Source organism: Micrasema longulum, unplaced genomic scaffold (genome assembly GCF_059751315.1).
Source record: "Micrasema longulum isolate JH-2025_06_02 unplaced genomic scaffold, ASM5975131v1 h1tg001783l, whole genome shotgun sequence".
NCBI lineage: Eukaryota > Metazoa > Arthropoda > Insecta > Trichoptera > Brachycentridae > Micrasema > Micrasema longulum.
In genome coordinates this window covers 431,305-443,776 of record NW_028278958.1, presented here as the reverse complement: position 1 = coordinate 443,776, position 12,472 = coordinate 431,305, and positions in this window count along the sequence as shown.

Below are 12,472 nucleotides of genomic sequence, written 5' to 3'. Positions count from 1 at the left end.
AGTGAGATTCCATCAACGTATCCCGTTTTATACCAAAATCTGTTTGCACAAAAAATCTGCACTTCTCAAAACGTTGGTAAAGTTTGACGATGGAGCAGAGTTTTTTCATGAAGCGGAGTTTCTTAGGCTCAATTTTGTTTTCATTTCTCAAGATTGTCTTCCATTGAGCTCAATATATATTTTTTTTCTGCCGGTTGCGAAATAATGACGTGCAGATCAAGGAACATCATTGACACATTTTGAAAAATTAAATCTGATTTTTTTTTGGTATTAGAGACTAGATCGTTTTATCCCAGATTATAATGTTTATTTATTATATTAAATATTATTTAAATCAAAATATTTTTACTTTGCATCCACATTTCAGTACAGAATAATCGGATGGGGTGTTGCTTTTTTTTTATTTTTTATTTTATTTATTGGGGATATCAACAGTAATACATGTAATAAAAATATAACAAATAACATATACAGTGAATAAAACCAATGACAGATATCCACAGAAATACATTAAATACACGTACAATACATACTAGTGTGTTTGTGTGAGTGTAAGTGAGTGAGAGGGTGGGTGTGTGGGTGTTATATTGGAAAGAAGGTGTCAGGTATCGAAAATATAAATATATATAAAATATTAAGAAATAGAGATAAAATTTAATAAAATAAAATAAAACTTTATTATTGAAACTAAGTATAAGACAAAAAAGTATGTTTTAAGACGCGCATTTTAAATGTTATTTTTTTACAATCAAATGGATCAATAAGGGGAAAGTTCAAATTATATTCACTAGCAAAACGTATAAGTGGAGAGTTCTGGGCATAGTTCGTACGAACTGCTGGCACATGAAATAGAGAGCTCGACGTGTGACGGGTGCGGTAGCCGGGGACATTTAATGATAACTCCGACAAAAGAGCCGGACTATCAAGGTGTCCACTGAGTATGTCATGAAGCACCCCCATGTCCAACAGTAGACGGCGATCTTCTAAAGTAAGCAAGTGGTGTTTTTTGCAGGAAGACATATAATTGAGATCTGTATACCTGCTAAAACAAATATATTACCGGTCGAAAAATAACAAAAAATAATTATGAAAGTTATTTTTAAAAAACCGTCAACTTTTCCCACTGTCCAATTATTTAAAAAAAATAGGGTCTTGGATATAAAATTGTTATTAAAAATTATTGTTTGTGTTTTTAGGTCACAAAACGTTAGTATGCAACCTAGAACAGGTGGTAATACCTTAATTCCCAAATCACAAACAACCACAGCACAACATCATGTGACAACAAAATAAATTGTTTTAATCAAATTGCAAATTTAAAAGCTTCAATTAAATTAATTTAACTTTAAAATCACTATGTGAAGCGCCCTTGAGGTATTTTATTACGAAAACGGCGCTTTATAAGTTATCCATAATAATAATCATTATACTAACAGAGGAATATTTTTCTTTAATGAAACGTACAAAGAAAATAAAAAGTGCAGTCAGGAATACAACATATTTCAAAAAGAAGTAAAAAGTTATATTAATAATAAAAAAAATTGTAGCACTGATTAAAAACACGTTTTTTTGTAATTAACATGTTATCCTAAAAATATTAACAATTAAAAATAAAATTTTAAAAAAATTGTTGTAAAACTTTAATTAAAAATAAAATAAACAAATTATTGTAAAACTTTACGCCTAATTATGTATGTGTAGAAAGACACAGTGGTATGTATATAATAAACTTGGTGGGAGTGGAAGCGGTAGAGAGGTATTTATAATTGAATTTGATTCAGTGATCGTATGAAAGAAGATAACTTGTTATCAAAGAAATCAATAATTGATCTGAACTTTTTTGTATTGGTTGGAAATTATGTAGGTATGCTTAAATCAAGTATTGTCACAACTTCTACATCCTTTTACCCACAACCGATGTTCACTTCCCACCTGCATATCCTGAGTATCCTTTGATCACCCGCCACATTAAGACCTCGTGTCGTACATTGCGCGTTTATTTCGTTGAACGAGTGTTCCGCATTATAAAACTTTGCTTCCACCAACCACCAGTGCGCTCGTGTTAGTCCCACTCGCAAGTTTCAAGTCGGATCCATCAAGTCCATCAAGAACGAAGATAAGGTCAGTGACACCCTTCCTAATTCATATCATTTGTTGGGGTTTCGACCAATCGACACTGCATTCAGAATATTGAGGATACTCACTTATTTTCATTAAATTTAATTACAGTCCATGGCTCAATAATATCGTAGAAACCCTGGGGCTTCACCCCTCGCTATTTTGCCCCCGCATCCGCGTGGGGGTTCGTTTTCCCACCAAGTATGATTCTATTAATATATTTTATTTTTTTTACTTTTTGTACAAACTTTAAATTGTACATTGTCGGGCTTAATGCCAATTGACAACTTCGTCCAACCAACCAATAAAATAACATAAATTACCCTCACCCGCATAAATAAAGGTTTCAGCTCTTTAACTTCACAAACATCAACAGATGAAAGAATCGAAGGAATATAGATGTTCAAATATAGGCAGAATAGTGGATATTACACAGTGTGTAAAGTGACCACTTGAACCAGCCAATGACAGGTCATAAGCCCTGTAGATGCTTGACTTCTATATTCCCTTCTCTTAAATGTTCTTCATCTCTGTTGTGATATGTTAATGTTAAAAGCTCCCCAGGGAGTTGAATCCAGTCCTTGTCTATAAATTTTTAAAAAACTCAAAATATTGTTGATAAATCCACCTGGTCCATGAAGAAGTATAGAAATTGAAAAAATATCATTTTCAGGCGTTGCCTAGTATGTAGGTGAAATAATTCAATTTGATGAATCTCACCCGCATAAATAAAGGTTTCAGCTCTTTAACTTCACAAACATCAACAGATGAAAGAATTGAAGGAATAAAGATGTTCAAATATAGGCAGAATGGTGAATATTACACGGTGTGTAAAGTGGCCACTTAAACCAGCCAATGACAGGTCATAAGCCTTTAGATGCTTAGACTTCTTTATTACAACAACAACAACAATAACAAACCATCACGCCGTTTCTCCGTAGGGGTAGGCAGAGAGGATAAAACGCCATAAGACTCTATCTTGGCATACAGACCTCGTTTCCTCTACATTCATACATCTTCTCATGCACGCACGCCGATTATTCCTTCTTTTGACATGTCCATCTTCAAGTATTTGATGGACTTGGTCGTGCCATGTCTTTCTCGGTCTTCCTCGTTTTCTGCATCCATCAACATTTGCATCGTAGATCCTTTTAGCCATTCTTTCGCTGTCCATTCGCTCTACATGTCCAAACCAACGCAGCACCCCTTTCTTGATTCTGTCAATAATGCATGTCTCAGCCTTACTCACTTCACGGATCTCGACATTTGTGCACCTATCATACATCGTTTTACCACACATTCGCCTGAGGGATCGCATTTCGACAGCATTCAACCTACTTTCATCATTATTTTTCCAATTCCATACTTCGCTCCCATACATTAGAGTTGGAACTAGAACTCCGTTGTGAACTGCTAGTTTAGCCTCCTGCGATAAACATTTGTTTGCCAAAGTAGATTAGTGGCACCGTTCACCCTGTTCCCGGCACTCACCCTCCTTTCAATATCTTTCTCGGCCTTTCCGTCCCTAGTAAACATACTTCCCCGGTACACAAATTCTTCTACCTGATTCAGAATATCTCCGTTCACGCTGATCTCACATTTAGTTATGTTTTCATCCCTTTCAAAAACCATCACTTGCGATTTATCAACATTCATAAGCAAATCGCTTTTCTTGCATACATCGTAGACTTTTGTTACCAAGAATTGAAGGTCTTCTTTGCTGCTAGCAAGAAGCACGGCATTATCCCTCTAAAATGTTCTTTATCTTTGTTGCAATATGTTGACAGTAAACTAACAGTGTTATTTTTATTATTTAAGTTTCAAAACGTATTCAATAGAAAATAAAAAATATTAATAACGTCATTTGAATATAAATTACCTCATATCAATACTAGTACTCAATAATAAAATTGAATAAAGTGGAAAGAGGAGAGGATATATAGAGCATGAGAAAAGTAATGTTTTTTCAGACGTAATTAAAATGGATACTGTAGTAACATCTTTGATAGTGGATGGGAGATGATTCCAGTCAAGTCGCATGGACACTATACGAGTATGAGTTAGATAAGAAAAAGGAATTGTAAATAGGTATTAAGAGGATGTTTTTGAATGGCATAAGACTTGATTTGGTCATATATTTGATTTAATTTTTTGTTGTAAAATCTTCATTTTCATTTCTATGCGTTTGGATTAATTTTTCAAATGTTTTAATTAAAGGACCCATTTTTATGGAGTTATAAATAATTCACCATAACAAAACGGGTATAAGGTTGTTGCAGAGCAGGATTCGAACCTTGAACTTTTGGCCTGTAAATCCACAAAACTAGCCACGTGACCCCAATCTGACTGGTTAGGCCGATTGAAAATGTGTCACAGCGTCAATAAATTCCTATACCTGTCTCCTTTTCTCTCGCCTACTTGAATCCTGTCCCTTTTGCACCTTTATAGTTTCAATAACTATTCAGTTCATTATTTTGCCACCTGGGGTCACTGTCCGCTTTGACCGCGATTGAAGTGCATGTTCGGTTTGGAGTTTTGCCGCTTAAGCAGAAAAATAAGAAAATCTACAAAAAGGTCAGCCATTCACTCCATTTCTTTGTAATCCATTTGCGCTGTGACATTTACAAAATTTAACATACCTACTGTCGAGAACCAGCTCACGCATCGCCACTGACTCTGAACAAACATTTAATGTTTTTTACCTATAGTATTTTTTGTCCATAAATAGTTAGGGTCCCAAAAGCAACCCTGTGGTACACCAAACCTGAGTTAAATGTTTTTTCTGCTACATTTTACTATTTTTACGTGTCTGTCAATGAATTGAAGATTGTATACAGGGCGTCCCAAACTTATGGGACATGAAGGGGAAGTACCTTAAATATCGTAGATAGTGTATTTTGCTGAAAGAAGACTTTATGTTACTTTTAAAAGTTAGTAATTCTGCATTCATAGATTTTCTAAAAATTACTTGCTTCGTCCAGACGTCGTCGGTTCGATTCCCAGGAATCGAACCGACTTAAATGTCAAAAAAAAAATCACCCTACTTTTATGATGCCAATCGAAAGAATAGCTAAAAAATAATAACTTTGCTTAAGTAACATAGTATTTTAAAAGGAAGGAACAACGTAAAATTTCAAGAAAGTTATTTATTGCCGACGACGAAGTTCGAAAAGTAGCGATATTATCATTCCAAAGATAGCATTGATTATTCGTAAATAAGTACCCACTTCATAAATTTTGTTATTAAATTTGAAAATGGAACAGTGTGTGCGAGCGTTTGTTTTTCGGATATTGATCTGCTTAGTCTTAATTCACTTACATAAGTGTTATCGTATTAATTTATTGCAAACATGGCATATCAAGTAAGTTTTGATCTAATGGAAGCATATTTTTTGTGGTGGTATAGCGTAAAATATCCTGATAGACAAATACCGTCTCGTAAAGTTTTGAAAAGGCTTGTGGACAATTTGAAAACTCTGGGACGTTTCGATAAACGCCCAAGAGAACCACAGCAAGAAAACCACATGATCAACGACGAAGAACTTGATATTTTAATTTACTTTTCGGCTTTTCCGAAAACATCGGTGAGAGAAGGAGAACTTGAAATTAGAGTTTCGAAAAGTAAAATACACCGTGTATTAAAAAAACACGGTTTTAAGAGTTATGTTGAAGGACGATTGGTTCAAAAATTACTTCCGGGCGATACAGAAAGGAGAAAAAATTTCTGTCTTGATATCCAGGCACGCTTGCTCGAAGATCCAATTTTTTTGGATAATATTATTTGGACAGACAAATCTTACTTTAGCAATAACGGTATGTATAACCGCAACAATAATCGTATTTGGTCTAAAGAAAATCCCCTACGAGTCACTGAAACGAATAACCAAGAGCGTTTTTCACTCAACTGTTGGTGCGGACTTTTAAAAAACCGGGTTTTCTTAATCCACTTTTACCAAGGAACCTTGAATACAGAAAAGTATTTAGGAATACTTCAAATTTTAAGGGATGAGATAAGAAATCTTTACGCGGAGGAGCAAGAAAACTTAATTTTCCAACAAGATGGAGCTCCGGCTCATAATAGTCTGAGAGCAGCAGATTTTCTAAATGAATGTTTTCCTACATGGATTGGTACAAATGGACCTATTAGATGGCCGGCCAGATCCCCGGACCTTACACCATTGGATTTCTTCTTTTGGGGATACGTGAAAGATATGCCATACAAAAAGCGATACGAGAACTTGGGCGAGTTGCAAACAGAATTGATCCATATCACATCGAGTGTTCACCATAAAATGATAAGAAAATCAACAGGCAGCGGACTCATTAAAAGATTGGCGATTTGCGTAAGACAAGAGGGATCACATTTTGAGCATTTAATTAATTAATTTACAAAAATACTACTAAAAATGATTAAAAAATTGACTACGGCACTTTCATGTATGTTTTTAATTTGATTAAAATGATTAATTTCATGTTGTTCCTTTTTTTTAAATACTATGTTACTTAAGCAAAGTTATTATTTTTTAGCTATTCTTTCGATTGGCATCATAAAAGTAGGGTGATTTTTTTTTGTTTAAGTCGGTTCGATTCCCAGACGAAGCAAGTAATTTTTAGAAAATTTATGAATGCAGAATTACTAACTTTTAAAAGTAGCATAAAGTCTTCTTTCAGCAAAATACACTATCTACGATATTTAAGGTACTTCCTCTTCATGTCCTATAAGTTTGGGACGCCCTGAACATCTTTTCCGCATAGAGACGTTTTGAATTTCTAAAAAATTAGAAATCGAACCGCGCTAATATACAGTAAAACCACTTCTTACGTACACTCGTATAAGGTTTCCCCCTATAACGTTTGCGGCAGTTTTTTCCTATAACGGTGGTACCCCGTATAACGCAATAGGTTCGTGTGGCTTGACTTTAATAGACGCGCTCAGTGGAACTTCATTGATGACTCATCCGCACTTCGCTGCTCTGTTGGGATATTCACACAAATCCAAAATTGTCGCGAGAGTCAAGTCATTGGCGTTGGTTTAAACTTAAAAATACAATTTAAAAACATTAACCTCCTATAGCGTTCCCCCCGATAACGCGGTACCTATCTCTACGTTATAGGGGGGTTTGCTGTATACTTGTTGTATGGAGTAAAAAATAAAGATTAATAGAATTTTTATTCGTTCCAAATATAATTATGAGAGAAGAAGAAAACCTTAATAGAAAACGAACCGCCTTTTAAAAAAATCGGATTCGCTGCTGCTTAATCGACAATATATGTTTGGATAATTTATATAGCGCCATTTTTGTGAAAATCACCTCAAATGCTTGTCTCTGTCTCAGCCTTACTTACCTTAATCTTAACATTTGCTCATCAGGCTTACGTAGTTTTACCACACATACTGAGATATCGCATTTCGACAACATTCAGCCTTTGTCAATTGGATCTGTTTACCGCCGAGGCTTAAAAGTTGTTTTTAAACGTTTGTAAAAACATTTGGTTTTCAAAATGATTACGTAATTAATATGTTTGATTGCTTTAATCATCTTTTCGGCTTGTGACTTAAAAACAACATAGTAAACAGCGGCGCAAAAACTCAGTAAGTAAACAGCGGCACAAGTAATGCAAATGTTTGCTAAAAGGTGAAATGAACGAGGTTTGATCAAACATACAAGATCAATCAATTAAAACAGAGATAAATAACATTTTGGAGAAGAGAATAAAGTCTAGTCTAGTCTAATAACGTTATTTTGTGAGGAGTGAGAAAATTGACCAACTTCCAGTAAGAAATAAAAAGTTTACACAGAATGTGCGTGTGCCAAGATCTTTTCTAACACTCAGATTATAAGGACATTGTATAATTCCTTGGTGAGAAGTCGTTTGGAGTTTAGTTCCATTATTTGGTCGCCACATGAGATTCGATACTCTTTGATGGTGGAGAGAGTGCAGAAAAAATTTCTGCGCTATCTGTACCTAAAGAGTGTGGATATTATCCTTGGATCTTCCCAACCGACTTTTTACTGGGGATGCTAGGCTATCAGTCATTATGGAGGGACGTTCATTTGGGTGTTCACTTTTTCCAGGTGATCGGTGGTCGCATACATAACTCAGAAATTCTGATGGATGTAGGTCTGTTTGTACCTGATAACTATCTTCGACAAAGACAGCGTCGATTGTTTTACCTACCGCGATGCAGAACCAACCTGCCAATGGTTATGCCGGTTGGTAGAGCAATCTTGCTACTTAATCGCATCGCCTCGGATGTCGACATATTTCACGGCAGTGGGCCTTCCCTTAGGAAAGCACTTTCTAACTTTTAATTTTTCTTTTTACATTTTGTTATATTATTTTAATAACATAACTATCTACTGTAATTTGTGATCTATTATTGTATTTAGAATGAATTGGGTCTTTTTTCTGTAATGTTCTAAATATCTGAATAAATAAATGAAATGAAATGAAATGAAACAAATTGCAGAGATCATATATTTACAAAAGATGAACATATATCTATGGAAAAAAAACAAATGGTGACTTTACGCAGAATTTTATTAATATCTTTGCTCTTTGCATTGTATTTAGATAATACAAAAAAAACAAATACATGCAAAAAAAACGCAAAATATACATTACCACCAATTTCGCAGTTCAGCCAAGATGAGAATTTCTCCAAAATGTAGACAATATTCTTCTTCTCTTAGTGCCCTGTCAGGTATCCCCAACGTTGGCAATCACTCTGGCGACAGTCTCTCTGTCCTGTGCTGCCCGGAAAATCTACTCCACAGTCCTGAAGCCAGTCCAGTCTCGTTTATTTTGCAGCCCGGACTTCTGTCTTCTTCCAGCCGCTCTGTAACCCTCAATCTTGCCTTTCAAAATTAAATGAAGCAAGTGGTACTTTTCTCCACGCATTATATGCTCCAGATACGAAATTTTACGAACTTTTATGGTGGTTGAGAGTTCTCTGTTCGTTCTAGCTCGACTTAAGACTTCTTTGTTTTTTATTAAACAATTTGTGAATATAAAATTCCAAAAAAATAATTTTCATATTTTTTCTTTAAGAAGTACAAAATAAAAATATATTTAATTCAATAAAATTATTTTATATCTAAAAAAAAGATGGTAATAATCATAACAATTTAAGTCATTTAAAAATTTAAAAGTTTTAAGTCAAGTAACACTACATAAATTAGTTGTGGCTTTTTAGGTTTAACCTGTCCTAGGCCATAATCATTAACAGAAAATAAATTATTTAGCAAATCAGAAGAGATAATAATATTTTACTTTACAAAAACAACTATACGATACCAATATTAAAAAATAAAAAAAATAACATTGAAAACTTAAAAAAAAATATTTTTGAGTTTTACAAACATAACTTAAAATCAGAAAAGCGATTAAATATAATAAAAGATAAAATAAAGATAAAAAAAATGTAACTAGGCGACTATTTACACTATCCAAAAAAGCTGAAAAGGTTCAGTCCGAAGAATCTCACCCACATATAAAAGTTTCAGCTCTTTTACTTCGAGTAAAAGTTGAAATATAAAAATTGTTTTCAGGCGTTGCCTAGTAGGCGCATTGGTTCAGCCGGATGAATCCTACCCTCATGATAAAGGTTTCAGCTCTTTTAATTCACAAAAGTCAACATATGGAAGAGTTGAGGAAATGTGGATGTTTAATCAAAGCCAGAATGGTGAATGTTACACAGCGTGTAATGTGGCCACTTAAATCAGCCGACGACAGGTCATACGCCCTGTAAATATGCATAGACTTCCATATTACCTTCTCAAAAATGTTGTCTCTCTCTGTTGCAAAAATTTAAACATTTATGTTAATAAAATAACAGAAGAGAGTAAACGCATAAATTTAAGAAATGATAAATAAGAAAGAAGTTGTGTGTAGACAGGTGTTTTATAATGTAGATGCAAGTGTCTACAATTTGTTATGTTATTAAAATTTTGTTGATTTTTGTTATTTATAATTGACAAACAAGGCGATTCAAAGACAATGAAACTAATCAATTTGACTAGTAAATATAATTTTGATATATATATATATATATATATTTTTTAAATTAGAAGGCTTCCCCACTTCATACCGCATACCGGTTCTGTGGACTCAAAAATATTTTATTACTTAGAAATAAAACATTAATATACATACATAGCTTTTTATATATTTTTTTTTTGAAGCACTAACTTCATTGTAATTTTTTTTTAATTTTTTTTTTTTATTATATTGAAAACATATTATACATAATTATATACAATATTCCCAAGGAGTTTTTTTTTTTAAAAAAACTCATTTAGGGACATACAGATAATAATTTTTTTAGAGACGTTTTTAAATTTTAAACTATAATATTATTTAACAAAAGCAGAAAAATTAAAATTATGATATACTACAAATTAAAAAGGGTATGAAAAATACTTGAAAATAATAGAATAAACAGAATACTAGGTATGGAAATAAATTCAAAATAATGTTTACATTATGCAATCTGGGAAAGAAAATTGAAAAAGTTTAAAAATTACATGGATGTATATATACATACTGAACTAGTACAAAATAAAATCATTTTTTTTAATTAACAAAATATGCGCACACCCAATACAGGTTAAATTTTTTTATCAAAAACGTTGAAAAAATTGAAATTATGTATACAAGCCAAAAAGAGTATATAAAAAGAAAAAAACACAAATAACATACATAACTTCATTGTAATTATTTTATTATAATGAATATAACATATATTCCTTATAATAAAATAAATAAAACAACGTTTTTTTTAAACACTATTTTTTTTTTCCACCGACCGGTTTCAAAACTAGACAAGAATTTTTTTAAATTTATTTCAACAGAGAGGGAAAACATTTTTGAGAAGGGGAATATGGAAGTCTAGGCATTTACAGGGCTTAACATTATTGAGAAGGGGCTTACTTCACAAAAGTCAACAGATGGAATAGTTGAGGAAATGTGGATATTTAAACATGGGAAGAATGAAGAATGTTACACAGTGAGTAAAGTGGGCCATTAAAACCAGTTAATGACAGGTCATAAGCCCTGCAAATGTCTAGACGTCCATATTCCCTTCTCAATAATGTTTTCCCTCTCTGTTGTAATAAATTGAAATATGAATAACTCCCTTGGAGCAAATCTAGCCAGTCTGCAAGCATTTGGACATACTCAAACATTGTTGAATAACTTACTGTTTTTCTATTATTATTTTATGTAATGACGGTGAAATTAAAATTGTACAAATTTTTCAAAATAAGGCGATGAGGATTATACTCAAAAGAAATATCTATTCTAATGTAGAAATAATGCACAAAGAAATTGGCTCGCTCACAGTAAAGCAGCAAATTAAATATAATGTAGCAATTTTTATGCATAAAAAAATTGGGGGGTGAATAAAATAAAAACAATTACAAAATTTAACCCACAATGCCGTACATATGAAACAAGGGATAAAAAAAATATAAGATTACCAATGAGGAGAAAAACAGATTTTAATACTCATTGTACAAGGGATTGAAGCTGTATAATGATTACCTGAAGAAATAAAGCAGATAAAAAATGTCGAAATATTTCAAATTAATTTGAAAAAATACGTTATCGAGAAATTTCGTAAAAACAAATGTAATGTTATTAAAAGTTTATATTAGTTCTTTATATGTTATGAACTAACGTAATACAGCATAAATAAATATTAATAAATCGTTTAAATAAATTACTTTTTTCAATACTCAGAGTAATAATACGTAGGTTTATTACTTAGAGGTTATAAGAGAATCAATGTACCAACATTTGGTCTAAATTTTAGAAGGCGTAATCTGCCGGTCGAAATGAAATTATATTTTGGTTACATAAAAACATTCAAGAAGATGTTTTGACCGGGATACTCATGTCAAATATTAGAAAATGAAAAACTTAATGAAGTCACTGAAATTAAATATTTAGGTGTAATGTTGGATTCAAAACTTACATTTCACCAAAACGCTAAGATGGTAATAAATAAGATTGCAAAAAAAATATCAATTTTGGGAAGGATCAGAAGATTTATTGATAAGGACTCTTGCAAAACTATTTACAAAGCAATTATTGAACCACACGTTAACTACTGTAGTAGCATTTTATTTTTATCAAACAAAGAAAACATAGATAAACTAACTGTATTACAAAATAAAGCCTTTAGAATCATTTTGAAAAAAAACAGATACACGAGGGTAAAGTCGATGGTAAATGAAATGAAATTATTAACATATAAACAAAGAATATTTTACAATACAATGATATTTGTTCATAAAAATAATTTTATTAGAACTCTAATAAAAAAACAGAATTTTGGGAAAAAATTGAT